The sequence below is a fragment of the Eurosta solidaginis genome, chromosome 2 (genome assembly GCF_040869045.1).
Source record: "Eurosta solidaginis isolate ZX-2024a chromosome 2, ASM4086904v1, whole genome shotgun sequence".
NCBI lineage: Eukaryota > Metazoa > Arthropoda > Insecta > Diptera > Tephritidae > Eurosta > Eurosta solidaginis.
In genome coordinates, this window is record NC_090320.1 from 6,067,459 (window position 1) to 6,086,106 (window position 18,648).

The 18,648-nt window shown below is 36.7% G+C and overlaps 2 protein-coding genes across 2 annotated transcripts in view; both read left to right on the forward strand.

Annotated features, from left to right (window-relative positions):
- LOC137239186 (uncharacterized) overlaps positions 1–18,648 on the forward strand; it is a 38,443-nt gene that overhangs the window by 19,186 nt on the left and 609 nt on the right. The window lies entirely within an intron of this gene.
- LOC137239184 (nuclear pore complex protein DDB_G0274915) overlaps positions 7,410–18,648 on the forward strand; it is a 339,788-nt gene continuing 328,549 nt past the window's right edge. Inside the window, exon 1 of the mRNA XM_067764201.1 lies at positions 7,410–7,912. The gene's annotated coding sequence lies outside the window, so the exon portion shown is untranslated. The remainder of the gene's footprint in view (positions 7,913–18,648) is intronic.

Here is an 18,648-nt window from a genome sequence, read left to right on the forward strand (position 1 = left end):
ACATATTTAACTAAACTTAGTTCACGTACTTATATGAAGTCACTTTATCTTGGTATTAAATATGGCCGAAATCCGACTATGACCACGCCCACTTTTCCGACATCAAAAATTACGAAAAATGAAAAAAATGCCATAATTCTGTACCAAATATGAAAAAAGAGATGAAACATGGTAATTGGATTCGTTTATTGACGCAAAATATAACTTTAGAAAAAAACTTTGTAAAATGGGTGTGACATCTACCATATTAAGTAGAAGAAAATGAAAAAGTTCTGCAGGGCGAAATCAAAAGCCCTTGGAATCTTGGCAGGAATACTGTTCGTGGTATGACATATATAAATAAATTAGCGGTACCCGACAGAAGATGTTCTGGGTCACCCTGGTCCACATTTTGGTCGATATCTCGAAAACGCCTTCACATATACAACTAAGGGCTACTCCCTTTTAAAACCCTCATTAATACTTTTAATTTGATACCCAAACACATTCTAGAGTCACCCCTGGTCCACCCTTATTGCGATATCTCGAAAAGGTTTCCACCTATAGAACTAAGGCCCACTACGTTTTAAATAATCATTAACACCTTTCATTTGATACACATTCCAGGGTTACCCTAGGTTCATTTTGCTAAATGGTGATTTTCCCTTATTTTGTCTCCAAAGCTCTCAGCTGAGTATGTAATGTTCGGTTACACCCGAACTTAGCCTTCCTTACTTGTTTTTAGTTTTTTTTTTTCATTCTCAATTAAAATTCTTACATGTTACGCATCTTTAGCTTTATGTTTGCTGTGATTTAGGCAAAGAAGCTTTTTTTAGATTCGGCTCTTAAGATAAGAATTCATACAAAATGATGAAAAGGTATCTTTTGCAATCTCAAAAAAAAAAAAAAGTCAAAACAAAGAAATTCTGTGTAAGACCGATCTCGCTGGATAGTTGATGCTATTTTTAAACTCAGAGTGCTTTGCACACAGAGTATATTAACTTTGATTGGATAACGGTTGGTTGTACAGGCATAACGGAATCGAGATAGATATATACTTCCAAATATCAAAATCATCAGTATCAAAAAAAAAAAATTGATTGAGCCATGTTCGTCCGTCCGTTCGTCCGTCTGTCCGTTAACGCGATAAGTTGAGTAAATATTGAGATATCTTCATCACGAGCTTATCTGGACCCAGAATAGATTGGTATTGAAAATGAGCAAAATCGGATGATAACCACGCCCACTTTTTATATATATAACATTTTGGAAAACACAAAAAACCGTATTATTTAGTAAATAATACACCTAGAATGTTGAAATTTGACGTCTAGACTGATACTGAGAGTCTTGACAAAAATTTGGAAACTTTTTTTAAAATGGGCGTGGCACCGCCCATTTGTGATAAAATAATTTTTTCAAATATTACTAATTATAAATCAAAAATTGTTAAATCTATCCTAACAAAGTTCGGCAGAGAGGTTGCCTTTACTATAAGGAATGCTTTGAAGAAAAATTAACGAAATCGGTTAAGGACCACGCCCACTTTCATATAAAAGATTTTTAAAAGGGTCGTGGACGAATAAAATAAGCTATATCTTTGCAAAAAAGAGCTTTATATCAATGGTATTTCATTTCTCAAGTGTATTTCTAACAATAAATAGGAAAAACTTCAAATTTTAAAAAATGGGCGCGGCACCACCCCTTTTATGATTAAGCAATTTTCTATGTTTCGGGAGCCATAACTCGAAGAAAAATTAACGGATCGTAATAAAATTTGGTACACAAATTTTCCCTATAGCAGGAAATATTTCTAGAAAAAATGGACGAGATCGGTTAAATACCACGCCCACTTTTATATAACAGATTTTTAAAAGGGTCGTAGACGAAAATAATAAGCTATATCTTAGCGAAAAAGAGCTTTGTATCAATCGAATTTTGCTTTCTAAATTGAATTATAACATTAAATTGGAAAACACTAAAATTTTTGAAAATGGGCGCGGCACTGCCCCTTTTATGACTAAGCAACTTTCTATGTTTCGGGAGCCATAACTCGAAGAAAAATTAACGGATCGTAATAAAATTTGGTACACAAATTTTCCCTATAGCAAGATATATTTCTAGAAAAAATGGACGAGATCGGTTAATGACCACGGCAACTTAGATATAAAACAAGTTTAAAAGGGTCGTAGACTTTTTTTAAACGGGTGGTGCCACGTATTATGTAGAAAAGTAATTTATCTGAAATGAAATATACAATTGAAGCTCACGCTGATGTTCGGTTATACCAGAACTTAGACACCTTTACTTGTTTATATATATAATTGATTGTTGAAGATGATATGAATGATTCAGTTTGGAAGGGTGAAGAACAGTAACGCCGCCTTTAGTAGCATCCAATGTCATTACACCCTAGCAGCTAGACTGCTGCAGTAGCACCAAAAACAGTTGCAGCTATATATACCACTACTCACGCCCCATTTATATATGTGAACAGATCACTTTCTTTATCCTGCACAAGTCTCACTCTACTATTTTTTTTTGGTGTGGCAGAGAACAGGAAGCAACCCACGATTCGTACCTCCTGCATCTCTAAAACCGAATAAATTCAGAGAGGCAATTCGTGTTCTGTAAAGGGATCAGATAAAAGTTGTGCTCAAGGTTCATACTTTCATCGGTCAACGATCTACCGCATTGTTTACTATATAGTTTGGCAGCTTAAGTAGAGGTTATGTTGCGAATAGAGTGGAAGGCAGTGGACTAGGCAGTCGAATGTCATATAATGAAGGAATGGTGTTCGGAGATTTTTCAAAGTTAAAAAAAAAAATGATAAAAGCTTTAATATAAATGAAAATATTGTTTTAATAAGAACAAAAATGCCATATATATTCTGTATACATAAATTTGTAAGTATTATCTCACTTGAAAATTTGAATTAAATAATCTAAAGTTTTGTTTTGAAACTGAGTCGAGAACTGTGCGTGTGAATGTGCGAATTTTCACCGATCAGCTGTTAGTTGCGCTACTTGGTAAAATTTACAATGATCTACCGACTATTCAACATCGGCATGCCATTCGCTGGTTAACTAATTTGCCGAACCTTTTCTGTTGTGTATACGCTTCATTGTTCGCTCTTGACAGCCGCCACTCTCCCCCGTTTTCAACGGCAGCTCGCACGCTTCCACTATATGTAACTCGATATATCTTCGTTCTTAGACTTTTTGCTTGGAATTTCGTTCTACTTCGCCAAAGTGCTAAGATATTACAGTTACCTCTACCCCCCCTCCCCTCCCCCCAAATATTCCCACATCGAAATGACACTTTCTCTTATAGTCCTATGCATGTCTCGGAGGCACCGATCGTCTTTTTCTCTATCCATCATAGGAATGAAAGAATATCGTCTGAAGTTATATGTGGCTTATAGGTTTCTAAAGACCCTGTAGTACTACCATTATTGCCACTTATTATTAGCCACACTAAAAATAATCTGGAAGATATGAAGCCGGACAAGAGCCAGGAAAGCAGGAACCTCCATTGTCAGCATTAAAAACCAATCTCTGCCGTGGTAGCTAATCCAGCTTCTGAATTTTTTGACTTTTACGATGCCAGGCGCCGAAAGTGAAAAAACGACTGTGCTTATTTGCTTAACCGTACGCTCTCTAACGCTTAACTGGATTCCATGTCAGCGTTGTTGATCCGAAAGCCTAAAGAGGCGCACAAATTTGATCACTTCCTCATCTTACGGCAATCGCAGTGACCATAGTTGCGGTTAACCTTTTCCAGACTTCACGGCAAAGTATGTAACTCTCCGCAAACTGGTCCTATGTCAACCGATGCTACGTTATAATAAGACTCGGTTTTATATCCATTCTCATTTAACAACAAACATTTTTTTCAAAAGAATACCTAAAATTTATATAAAAATATATTTTTCGAGCTCATAAAAACATTTCCCTTCGTGCATAAAGCCACTTCTTCCACAAACTTAGCATTTGTGGTGTCATTGCCTTTAGCAAAGAGTGGGCCAAAATCAAGCCAAACGTTAAGTCTTCTTTTGACTGATCATACATACACACACAACACATATAAATATACATACATATGTGCACATTAAGCTCGAAAAGTCAATGTCGTCAATATCTAGTGCCTCATGAGCCACGATGGCTATTAGTGTGGCACGTTGTGCTTGTAAGAACTGTGCTTAAGAATCCGGTATCAAGCCGATGTGTGGCGCACTTAGCCACGACCGCATTTTGTTCCCGTAAAAGCAATCTAACCAGTTTTTTATGACATATCGCAAGTCAACCTATAAAATATACAACAGAGTACCAAGCTAACGAACATGTTCGGAAGCGAATGCCAAACTCAATCGAGCATATGGCTATGTATATACATACATACATATGTATGTACTTGCATAGGTGAGGTGTGAGCAAGCAGGTAAAAGCAATTCAGGCTTTTTCGTTGTTAGAGAGCGTTAATACCTGAGTGAGTATTGCAAATGCTGATAGTTGTTGTTTGAACAGAGTTGAGGTAGATATACTAATTATGTTATGAAAGTTGTGAATATATCAGTTTATGAGTGTAGCTATGCAATTTCTTTGCAGCCACAAAACTGACAACGTGCTTGGACTCGTTTAAGCCGGTCTTTTCGGAATTCCGAACGGCGGAGATATGTCAGCAAGCAGGGCTATTTGTTTTATTTTGTTGTGTTTGCTAAGAAAGTGCACACGGCTGAGAGAGTGTAACGCGATCTTACCAATGCAGTGCTCAACGGTTTGAACGTTGTTTAGTTGAACGGAAGATCAGTTACTTTTTAACGTTGAACTTGAGCGCAACTTAACTATCGGAAGATTTTCTTACGCAGCAAACAATTTTTTTTATGTTAAGCTAAAATAATGCGCGAGCGACGCGGGAACAAGTGGTCAATGCAACAAAAAGCTTAAAGCATTTTGTGCAACGCAGTAAATCTAAACAAGAAGAAAAAAAAAATGGGCGAAGCTGAAAACGCTTAACAAGTTCTGTGTACATATGCTTATAGATAAGCGTTAAAGTAATTATTTAAGAAGTGAGCGATTTACAAAACATGTTGATGTTTAATGAAATAAGAAAGTGTTAGAAATCTAAAGGAAAAACCACAACTTGACAATTTTTTGCAAAGATAAGTTGCTGAGAATTCAAATTTCAAGTCAAGCTTGGTAATTTGTGTACAGTAAAAAACAATACAATACAATAAATAATAAAATTAACGCAGTCTTTTTTTCTGCAACATATGTATGTATGTATGCGTAAAAGGTCCATTACTGATACTTAGCATAGACTTGACTTGACTTAGCGTAAACTTGGCCACGATTATACTCCACTTAGCCCACACAATCTGGCATCATAATCAGCTTTGAAATTTATTTTTAAATAAATGTCAATTTGTATGACAAAATGTCAAAATGGAAACAAACAAATAGCATCTCAAAATGTAAACGTCACTTAGAACTTACATAGAAAATCAAAATTCAACAGACTTCTAAGTTAAGTGTTGCCAAGTCTTGAGTAATCAGTAACATGCAATGTTCATTTAATAGACCTGTAAGTGACAGTTCTCAAGTCAAGTCAAGTCTATGCTGAGTATGAGTAATGGGCCCTTAAGTCCCAGATACGTTTATAGTGAAGTCTCGATAAAGCGAATCAGTTTTTAAAGATACTTCATTTTGCTTAACAGTCGCAAAGAAGGTATTCCATCCTTTCCTCCGTCTCTTGAAGGTCACAGCTGCGACAGTAGACATTGTGTCCCTATCGAATCCGTGTCACAAATAACCAAAGCAACGGCCTTATAAGTTTTCTTTCGACGTCTGCATAAAACACGTAGGTCTGCCAATTTATTGCAAACAAATATTCTGCCTCGCTAAGGTTGCATGAAGAGATACAAGCCTTGATGAATCCGAAAAGTGCATGGGCTTTCTTTCCTCCTAAAAGCCGATTCACGCCGTATTAAGCCCTCATTTTATGATTCCCAGGTACCCAAATTGAATGGACGCTGCATCAGATTTATGGCCCACTCAATTCACTGAATAAAACCAGACTTAGTAGCAATAAGTCTGTTGATGCGAAACCTTGAAAAGCTGTGTGAAAATCGGCGAAGATGGCTAACTATTTATGTCCAGTAAACACTCGCTGAGAGACAGGTAGAGGCACAGCCATGAACGTTCAGAAGTGTTGCAAAGAGTCTCACTCTTACTCCAAAAGCCATTTTAGATCCGTTCTTGAAAACTGAGATATCGAGTATCCCAGTTAGCTCCCTAACATTGTTGTTGTTGTTGTTGTTGTAGCAATGCTTTGCCCCACCTAATATCTGCGACCGATCACAAATTGTGATCCAATCCCTCCTTGTAGCAAAGAAGATTATATGGTTTGTATTGAAAGCCTCCCTATCGGACCTACTAACTCTCGTCGGGTAATACAACGTGCATCGTGGTCTGAATAATTCGTAACTCTTGCGAGCTTCAAGGGTGATCAACTTCACCTTCACGTATTCCCAAAAATCAGTTAAGTGGTCCCTCCCCTAAATATAAGTATTGATGGAAATACGTACCTTTTGTTCCTAAGTTTTTATTCACTGCACTATGTTTATATCAATGTAAAGCTCTTACAGCGCATCCTTAAACATTCTTGGATACATGCCACTGGTATAATGGAAAGGGCCATAAAACTTCGGTAGATGTGGTGTTGCTGTGGTACCACCTTCTCTCCGTTTAAATTGATTAAAATTTGATTTTAGTCGCCGTGGTGTGCTGGTAGCGTGTTCCGCCCACCACACCGAATATCCTGCGCTAACGCCCCGGGCAAAGCAACATCAAAATTTTAGAAATATGTATTTTCAATTAGAAGAAAGTTTTTCTAAGCGGGGTCGCCCATCGACAGTGATTTGGCAAACACTACGAGTGTATTTCTGCCATGAACAGTTTCTCAGTGAAAACTCATCTGCCTTGCAAAAGCCGTTGTATGAAAAATTTAAAGAAGCACACGCCAATTGGAAGAGAAGCACGACCTTAAATCTCTTCGTTGGTTATCGCGCCTTATATTTATTATTTATTTATTTGTTGTTAAAACTAAGTTAGTTTATACCACAATAGAAATTGCATAATGCCTTATAGAAGTTCGACAATCAGGTAACGAACTTGGATTCCCTGTTTATACAAAGAAAAGATGATAGCAAGATAAGTAATTGGAAACTTACGACATTTTAAAAAGAATTGGTGTCGCAACAAACAATTTATTTGCCAATCAATATTACGAGGCCTTGGTCGAAGCGTTTACAATTCGTTACGTCAAGGTTTCACTGTAAAAATTGTCGATTGCTGAATTGCTGTATAAGTCTTGTTTAAAATGTTTACTTAATAATTTTTGTTAAGAAAATAGCCAGCCACTGCGCAAATTAATGCGAAAAAGGTGCTAATTAAGTGCTTATTGTGAAACAAAAAATTAAACAAATTATTTAAAAAGAGGCTTTCAATAAAGAAGCGCATGCCAGCAATTGCCTAATTTATTAAAAAAAAACTTTATAAATGTTAAATAACACAAAAACAACAAATGTGTTTGCTCAAGTGCTAGCTCATCAATCAGTTTTTGAAAATACGTAAAACCAGCTAAATTAAGAAAAAAACAAATCAACAGTTTCTCTCCATCAATTGCTATCGTAATTTTTATCAAATCATCTAAAAAATATAAAAAATTTACTCCAAACATCACATCAACGTCAGCAATATTCTACATTTTAATAAAACAAAATTGATCACAACACAACACTCCATCAAAAACACTTCTATAATTTTGGAAGCATTTTATGTGGATTTACGAAATGAATTCTCGCATGGAATTCTTATTTGATGGCGATTAACGGATATTTTTTACGTTATTTTTCAGCGATAATGTCAAATAAGTAAGTAAGATATTGGTACATTATACCGTTTTGTTTTTGGAGGAATGCAAATTTATTTGCTTAAGATTAAAAGTATTCGATTCAAGTCTATTTCTCGTTGCTCTTAACTACTCTGCTCATTTTTTAACCATCAAGGCCGCTGGTGGGTGATTTCGCAGTCCCGCACGTCAGACTTAGGAAATTTTAATATTTATATTTCACTAGAAGACCCGGCAGACGTTGTCCTGCCCTAAATTTGGCCAATCTGCATACATTTTAATAAGCTTTTTACGCCTGACTCTGCCCTCCCCCCCTCTTCACTTTTTCCTAATCCTTTTATTCACTCCTTCCTCCGTCTTTTTCGCTTAATCTATCTCCATCTTCGTCTCATTCTATCTCTTTCTCAATCTCCGCTCTTCTCTCAATTTCTTCTAATTCTTCTGCATCCCTTATTGCCTGTCCCAGAAGGTGGTATGTATTTTATTCCAGTCCCAGTCCCACTCCGAGTCTCAGTCCCAGCACTAGTCCTAATCCCAGTCCCAGTCCTTCTCTGGATAATATATTACTCTGTACTAAAGCACTCATCAACAGCTTTCATTTGATATCCATATTGTATAAACACTGTCTAGGCATTCACTGGCCCACGTTTTGGCATATATATCGAGACCCTAGTCACCCACGGGTATGAAAATAACCCTCCACTAAAGCACTCATCAACAGCTTTCATTTGATATCCATATTCTATAAACACACTCTAGGGGTACCCGGGTCTACGTTTTGGCCTATATCTCGAGACCCTAGTCACCCAGTCACATATCCTACCCTCTACTAAAGCACTCATCAACAGCTTTCATTTGATATCCATATTCTAGAAACACACTCAAGGGGTACCCGGGTCCACGTTTTGGCCTATATCTCGAGACCCTAGTCACCGAGGGGTATGAAAACTACCCTCCACTAAAGCACTCATCAACAGCTTTCATTTGATATCCATATTCTATAAACACACTCTAGGGGTACCCGGGTCCACGTTTTGGCCTATATCTCGAGACCCTAGTCACCCAGTCACCTATCCTATATTTCAAGTTAGATCAAACTACACACGGGGTGCAAAACAAATTCAAAATCGGTTCAGTAGTTTAGGAGTTCATTGGCCTCAATTGTGTGACACTTGTTTTTTATATATTAAGATTAGCTTCGTATTATTATTTAAAGCTTAACTTTTCTTTACTGTGGAAAGTCCCTGAAGTAATTTTAGTGAAAAATAATAAAATCAGTTTAATGGTTGAGTTTTTTCTTTTAAATTTTCTTCCATCAAATTTGCAAATATTCGAGAAAGCCTCAACCAAAGTCAATACTCTTCTCTTTGTATAGCACATATTCTAATTGTTGAAAATTTGTTTGTGCTTTTGTAATACTAGTTTTGCAGCTGGCTAATAGTTCTAAGTTTTGTGGGGCTTCAAATATAAATACTAATAAGTGAGTACATACAAATGACACATTCATTGAAAATTTGCATATTCACGTATTGTGACTTTAAAATTACAATGAAAATTGTTAGTAATTTAGTGACGTCACGGACATGAAGACTATATAAAAAATGATAAAAATTATTTTTTATGCGAAATTATAGCAACTTGAAAGTTTCTTTTATTAAATCCAACAGCTATTTTTTAAATAGAATTTCTACACCTGAAGAGCTTTTTGCAGATCCCTGCTAATCAATTAGTTCGAAAAAACTCAAAGGGTGGAACAAATTTGAATTATCAATTATGATTTCAGCGGCGGTCACCGCGGTGTGATGGTAGCGTGCTCCGCCTATCACACCGTATGCCCTGGGTTCAACTCCCGGGCAAAGCAACATCAAAATTTTATAAATAAGGTTTTTCAATTAGAAGAAAATTTTTCTAAGCGGGTTCGCCCCTCGGCAGTGACTGGCAGTCACTCCGAGTGTATTTCTGCCATGAAAAGCTCTCAGTGAAAACTCATCTGCCTTGCAGATGCCGTTCGGAGTCGGCATAAAACATGTAGGTCCGGTCCGGCCAATTTGTAGGGAAAATCAAGAGGATCACGATGCAAATTGGAAGAGAAGCTCGGCCTTAGATCTCTTCGGAGGTTATCGCGCCTTACATTTATTTTTTTTTTTTATTATGATTTCAGCGTCTTTATCGTTTCAGCCCGAAATTTTCCGCAAACTCTTCTCAAAGGTTAGCTCTCAACTTGTTTACTTGAGAAGGGCATTTCGGTGTTCGATAGCAAAATAATTGTCTGGAAGTAGAACTAAGTTCGGCCTTAAGTATAAATCCCGATTGTCAACAGCCAGAGAAGATTAGCAGCAACTTTTAGTTAGTTTCATGTAAGCATAGAACAAAGCTGGTTGATGCCGCCGACATATACTAATTTTTTTTTTGTAATTTAACACTTCCGCCTCATATTTAGCGCTCACTTTTTTATTTCTGTTTCTTTCCAATCATGTTTGAGATTCGCATGTATTCAATTTTGAAAATAGGTTTAGAAAAATGTTGGAGAAAATATCAATTCTTGATTTGATTCTCGGTGCTGAACAAACATTTCCTCAAAATTTTTTCAAATAATACTTTCCAACCTATTTATTATTCTAGAAATACTAGAAATTCGAACAAAAGTTTTAAATAAGCAATAAAAAAGGGTTGGGTAATGGTGCAAGTTTTTATGATTTCATAATGCGTTAAATCCATTTGTAATTTACTTGTAAGCTGAGAGCTCAGCAATAGCATTCCACTTCGCTTACAGAGGAGTTCAGGTATGAGTTGGGCACATTCCATATGAGAGCTTAGGCATTCCGAATACCGCTCTTATGAGCCTTTTTTCACGCCTGAACAAATCAGGCACTTAATTTAATACCTATGACGTAGATCAGTAAGTTAATCTATACTTATGCACTGAAAGGAATGGTGCTAGTAAAATCAACAAATCGGTTCTGTTCTTCTTGACTTAACGGAGATTCGGTGAAATTGATCGAATCATGGTTAAATCGACCGAGTTCTTTGTCAAGCGAACAAATTAGTTTAGTCATTTCAACAGAAGAGAAATCGTTGCTCTTAAGCTAACAAAATTTTGTAAAATTGACAGATTTCTAATCAATCTAATTGATTTTTCTGTTAACACAACTGATCCTACAGGTCATTTCAACGGCGATCAACTGTCAATACATGAGCAAATTTCAAAGAGAATTTTACGCTCACTGCGCTCTCTACTTTGTACTTATGACGATGGTGCCACTTGTTAAAAAAAAATACCAAAATAAGAAAACCATCAAATCGATCGAAAAAATGGGAAAACAACAAAAAACTAGTTATTCAGTTATCAATACAAAACGAAAAAAACCCTTTTTTGAATTTACTGTGCAAAAAATTATGAGATACCGAGACACCTATCTATCGAGGACAACTTTGCAACTTCTCGTCCAAGCGAAATGCAAAATTGCGCCCTCTTGTTGCAAAAGTTTTTCTTGAACGAACAGGATTTTTCCAAAGTTAGTAACATTTTATTCAAGTTTTTATGAATTTTCACTCACGCGAACGAATCTAATAAGATAATAAAAAAAACATCATTTTTTAATGTTGATGTTTCCGACAAAATAAGAGTTTGGGTTGTTTTGGAATCTTTTCAACTTAAAGTGTTACGGAAATTAAACTTGCCGAATTACATGTCAAGTTACTCCAGTGGTGATTTACCTTCCTACGAATTGATTCTTTATTTTTCTATAACTTACAAGTTCTCTTTTTAAAATGTTACGTCAAACATGTATATTACAAGTTTTGTTCGAAACAGTCAAGTGTGGGAACTACATGCGAGAGAAGAAATTGAGAATGAGCTAAGCTGCAACTGAAAGAATTGATAATCAGTTTTGTGACTACTATTTTCATTTCTACATTCATATGTACATATGTATATGTAGCAAGCATGCGTATTTATGTATTCACATATTTACGTATTTATATGGCGGCCGCCGTGGTGTTCCGCCTACCACACCGAAGACCCTGGGTTCACACCCCGGGCAAAGCAACATCAAAATTTTAGAAGCAAGCTTTTTCAATTAGAATAAAATTATCTAAGCGGAGTCGCCCCTCGATAGTGTTCGGCAAGCATTCCGAGTGTATTTCTGCCATGAAATGCTCGCAGTGAACACTCATATGCCTTGCAGATGTCCTTCGGAGTCGGCATAAAACAAGTAGGTCCCGTTCCGCCAATTTGTAAGAAAAATTAAAAAGGAGCACGACGCAAATTGGAAGAGAAGTTCGGCTTAAAATCTCTTCGGAGGTTATCGCGCCTTACATTTATTTACATATTTATATGGCAGCATAGGTACTTTCATACAAAGCTGTCGCAACAACTTTTTTGTTAATTTGACTACTAAAACAGTCAATTATGAATCAACGATTTGTGCGCAGTTGATTCAACATCTTGTTGCGATGGATAAAAATTGACAGAAATTTCGGTTGAATTGACCCGCATTTCGGTTGTTTTACCAGTCTTTTTCTTTCAGTGTAAAGTTCTCTGGTTAGTATGGCAAAACAATTCTTCTAATTATTATTGATTCAAGAGCTCGGTTTATCAAAAATCAAAATCAAATAAATAAACTACACAATACGGGATCTAACAAAAATGGCAAAAACTACTTAGAATAATTATGAACCTTTCATGAATTAATTTAGAAAAAAATTTGTATCAGATTGCCTTTCTTGTAGTCCATTTAGGTTTAGCTCGATTTGGTTTAATTTATTTTGTTAACTTTTAATGGTTGACATTTGAGCTGCGCACTCAACGCAAAATGCACAAAAATATTTATTTCACTTCTTTAAAAAGAAAAAAAATATTGCTATTATTTACAAATACAGTGGACCCTCGGTTAATGAACGCCCCGCATAACGAACATTTCGCATAACGAATACATTTTTTTGGGAAAAAAGTTTCGCTTTACGAACGAAGTCTCGCATAACAACCTAAACAGGGGAAACCCCGAATTCACATTATTGGGCTGTCTGCGTTTAGCTTTTGCTTCATAGTTCAGAATTTTGTTTTATTTTAGTGCAGAATTGTTCGTAAAATTAACAAGACGTGTTGAAACATACACATTTTTTATTTTTAATTTTGCTTTTATAAAAATTGCAAAATAACTAACATAAAATGCCCTCAAAAAAAAATTCGGAAAAGGAGAAAAATACAAGGACCAAAATAACTATTGAAATGAAACTCAAGATCATTCAAAAACATAAAGGAGGTTTGGGTGTGGCTGATTTAGGACGTGCGTTCAACTTGTCGAAATCAACGATTTCTACTATCCTCAAGAATCAGGACAAGCTTGAGGTGCTAAACGCTTCAAAGGGAGTATCAAGAGTTTCTTCGCAACGACCACAAATTCTCGATGATGTTGAAAGATTGCTTTTGATATGGATTAACCAAAAGCAAATGCAAGCTGACACAATTTCGCAGAATATAATTTGTGAGAAGGCTAAAACGATATTCACTACTCTGATTGAAAAGTCGCCAGGAACATCAACAGCAAGAAGGGAAGACTTCAAAGCAAGTAAGGGGTGGTTCGAGAATTTCAAAAAACGTACTGGTATTCATAGCGTTATAAGGCATGGTGAAGCAGCAAGCTCAGACGCTAAGGCTGCCGAGAGTTATGTAGGCGAATTCAAGAAGCTTGTGGATACTGAGGGTTACTTGCCCCAGCAGGTGTTTAATTGCGACGAAACGGGTCTTTTTTGGAAAAAGATGCCCAAGCGAACTTACATAACAGTAGAGGAGAAAGCAATGCCCGGCCATAAGCCAATGAAAGACCGCCTTACTCTGCTTTTTTGTTCCAATGCAAGTGGCGACTTGAAAATAAAACCGCTACTTGTCTATCATTCAGAGAATCCACGTGCCTTCAAAAAGCATAATGTTGACAAGAGTAAGCTAAATGTCATGTGGAAGTCGAACAGTAAAGCTTGGGTGACACGTGTTCTTTTTACTGAGTGGATCAATAACGTTTTTGGCCCCTCTGTGCTGAAATATTTGATTGAGATGGATTTGCCTCTTCGTGTCCTGCTTATTATGGATAACGCTCCTTCACATCCACCAAGTTTACAAGATGAACTCATTGAAGAGTTTAAATTCATCAAAATTCACTTTTTGCCACCTAATACAACCCCATTGCTTCAGCCCATGGATCAGCAAGTGATTTCTAACTTCAAGAAGCTTTACACAAAAGAACTTTTCCAGCATTGCTTTGACGTGACTGAAAAAACAAATCTTACTCTAAAAGAGTTTTGGAAAGATCACTTCCACATTGTTGCCTGTCTCAAAATTATTGATAAGGCATGGAAAGGCGTTACTAAGAGAACACTCGAATCTTCCTGGAAAAATCTTTGGCCCGACCGCTTTGCCGAATGCACATTTGAAGGACTCGACGCAGTATCTACGGATCCAATAACCAACGAAATAATATTTTTGGCTGACCGTATTGGGCTAGAGGTGGATGGAAATGACATCGCTGAACTTGTGGCAGAGCACAGTGAAGATCTGACTACCGACGAGCTTATAGAATTGCAATGTGATTTACAACAAGATGTTAAGAAGCAAACTTTATCAGACGAGGAGATAACCGAAGAACAGCAACCGTCTAGTGCAATCAGAGAAATGCTCAAAGCATGGGAGTTTGTGGCATCATACGTTAAAAAGCATCACCCCAGTCAGACAGCGGCAGTACGTGCAACAGAATTATTCAACGATAATGCTGTGTCCCATTTTGAACAAATTTTGAAGGGACGTCAGAAACAAACGACTCTAGACAGTTTTTTGCTTAATGTAGATTAATAATGCTAGGTACTAGGTTTCTTTCAATAAAAATTCAAATTGAAACATATAAGACTGTATTTTTTTTCGACCTGGAACGCATTATTTTAGTTTACATTGATTCTTATAGGAATAATGGTTTTGCTTAACGAACGTTTTGCATAACGAGCAAGATGCTAGAACCAATTGTGTACGTTAACCGAGGGTCCACTGTAACTAAAAACTGTGTAGGGAGCGTTTTTATTTATTATTGAATTCAGATGTATGTTAAGTCCTGCTTGGAAGTGTGTCAGCTTAAGTTGTGTGGTTAAATGTGTCAACAGAAATATTTAGTGTGGGAGTGTTTGCTCGAATTTGGAAGCAGTCACACTTGAATTGGTTCAGATGTGATCTCTAAAATATTTAAATTATTTTGTACAATTTGAATTCAAACGCAAAAACAATTATGTAAAAAAATTATAGATACATAAAATAACTAAAGTAAGTATATAGAAAGACCCAATGTATTATGCATACGTATGTGTGTACATAAAATTACACACCTATTTTTTACAGAATGGCAGAACATGACTCAACATAGCATAGCTGAGTATATGTAACACATTATAAATCAAGTAATAACTTAACATAACATAAACTAACATTTCACAACGTAACGCTACTTAAAAAGGCGACATAACATAACATAACAACAGTTTTTTTTTATTGTTTGAGTTTCGTGGAAAGAGGAAAGGCTTTATGTTCTGACTGGGATATTTTAATTCTTACTTCGAAACTACCTGTGTATAACTTGCTTCTTCCTTGAAGGTCTATCCGCTATAACCGAACCTCCCATGGCCAGCGTAGTTCCCCATAGACCTTATTCAGCCAGGATTGTTTGGTGCAAGCAGCTTCTTTGTATATGGCTTTGGAACGCCTGTGTTTGTCATTCATCGTCTCAGCATCGCTATTGTCTACGCATTCCTTTCGCAGGCTTCTCGGATATGCTGCTAGAAAGTGAGTTTACTGTCTAGCTTCACCACCCGATATTTCCTTAAAGTGCGTGTTTCCATTTTTTGGTGCCCAACCGTCATATTACCGTTAATGATAGTGGAGATCCGCCTCCTCTCATAGCGTAAAATAGCATAACATATAATCACATAACATAACATAGCAGAACATAACATAGCAAAACATAACATATCACAAAAATTCTTAATGCTACATTATTTTACTCAAATTATCGCATCACGGCTGATGCCTGCTCTTTATACTGAGATCCATTGTGACGCACAAATTTAATACTTTTTGAAACAATTATTGGATATCTCTATATATTTGTGAGATACCACCACATATCCTTTCCCCAATTTTTCATAGCCATACAACCCTCCCGAGCTTCATATTACCGTTTCATGTTGCATGTCTGGGTCAAATTGCATTAGCACTCACACATATCACAGCCCCATGCAACTTTTGTACCAACCACCTTTTGGTTTGCTGCTGCAGTATTTGGAAAAAAATGTGCTGAATCGAGCTCAGTTAAGAGTTTATTTCATGCGTAACATTTGTGGTCATCCAGTGAGTTTTACAGCTCCGGGTCACGCTCAATTCTCACGGGAATGGTCCGGATCATTGTTGTGAGAATTGGCAGCACTACCAAAAACGTAATTTTCGTTGTAAGAAGAAGAAAAGTAAACAAACCGATATAATTAAAGCGTTGTGAAAAGCTAAACGAAAAACATGGATGAATATTTGTTTGAAGTAAGTTTACACATTTTTTAAACTCATTGCTGTTTTTTAGTAAGTGTTTTCCTTCATGTCTATCATTTAAATATATTGCAGTTTATGTATGAATCGTCATCGGAATCGGCTTTTGTGGTACATGGCAAATAGCAGTACGTTTCGTGAAATAGCGAATCGTTTCAACCTGGCTGACTCAACTGGATGGAGAGTAATAAGGCGAGTGATTGAATGGCTATTGTCAATTGGCCATGAATATGTTCAGTGGCCTTCTCTGTCCAAAGCAAGGGACAATATACGCATGTTTTATGCCATGAAGAGCATTCCAAATGTGACTGGTTGTATCGACTGCTCGCACATAAAAATTAAAGCCCCAGTATCAAACAAAGAAGCGTATTTCAATCGGAAGCATTTGTATAGCCTGCAATTGCAAGCCGTTGTAGACGCAGATAAAATGTTTATAGACATATTCGCTGGTGAACCGGGCTCGTTACATGACAGTCGAGTTTTGAGACGATCAAGTTTATACCAACGAGCGTTAGATGATATGACATCCACTTTTCCATTCAACTCATGTTTGCTTAGAGACTCAGCTTACGCAAATACAGAATGGTTGATAAGTCCATTTCGAGATAATAGATTTTTGACATCAGCCCAGAGGCAATTCAATTATTTACATTCGTCAACCAAAATTGTTGTTGGAAATGCTTTTGGATTATTGAAAATGAGATTCAGACGACTGCTTCATTTCACTGAAAATACAGACCTGCAATCGATATATATACAGACTTCACTCATATTCCTAACTATAACTATACATACATGCTTAAAATAGCACATGTTGAACAAAAGGTAATTCATAATAAATATATCACATTGCTTTTTTTGCATCCATAAACGCTTTGAGCATGGCCATTTTTTCTTCACGCCACTTTTGCTTTAATTGCTGCGCCTGCTCCATCTTTTCATTTTTTTGCAGCATACTCTTCGAAGACCTTTATTTTGTTGGCAGCAAGCTCCTTTTTGCACTGAATTTTCATTTCCATTATTTTTCCTTTCAATGGAGGTCTATAGCTTCTTCGTTTTCTTTAACATTTTGGCAATTTTTTTTCGTTTCCGCCTTCGTTGGAACAGCTATGTGTGCCATCCTGTGGTGGAAGATTTAGAGGCTGGCTGATTAAATTTATGGAGTGCTTATTTGATATAACTGGATTATCACCAAATATTTCCTCCATCAAATCACGGAGCATTGCATGGCGTTGCTCCTGTCCTGCCATTATTGTCCACACTCTGTTTATATGCCCTTATTAAATTTTTTAGTTTTGCCGAAAGCATCTCCACCGTCGTTGGTTCACTCTGTGTTAAGATACAAATATAGCAAGAAGAAATTATTAATAAACTGTGTAAACATCTATCATGGGCTAACATCAAACTCACCAATACACCTTGGCTCTCCAAATTCATCAGCACATTCTCCATGGCATATTTTTTTCTCCTAATGCTGGCAAACTCTTCCTTCCTAGCAAGGTACGCATTTAAAAAAGCTCTTGTCTCCTCTCTAAACCAAATTCTTCTTTCACTAAAACAGTTTACATAGTTAATATATGTTAAAATTTTATAAATTTTATTTTTTTATACATACATTTTATTAAAGTTGTACATTTTCCCTTTTCTAGTTGAACAAATTGCGGTAATAGTCTAGTTGAGGAGTCGACTGCTAATAGCTACCAAAAATATCGAGAGAGGTGTCAAACGACGCGTCTTGACATCAGTATTAATAATCCGAAGGCGGAAAATAAAAGTTTTAACTCGTTCAAAAGATATTAACGAAAAACCGAAAAAAGACCCGCGGGTACCTCCGAAGCCATAGTATTTTTGCGCAGAACACCTTTCTGCGTTGGCGGCCTTCGGCCGCGCTTATAAAAAATAACCCTGGGCTACGCCATGCCAAGTCCGGGTGTGTGGTATAACCGTGGCTACCGCCACGGTGATGAAACATTTTTTTGTGTGGGTACAAACACAACAACAACCACATGAAAATCGCCAACTTCAACTGCAAATATCTCCGGACAGAGATATAATTTTTCTTTTCCGCCTTCGGATTATTGTTCTCGAGATTAATACTCGCCTTTTGACATCTCTCTCGATATTTTTGGTAGCGTATTAGCAGTCGACCCCTCAACTAGACTATTACCCAAATTGCTTTTAAATAT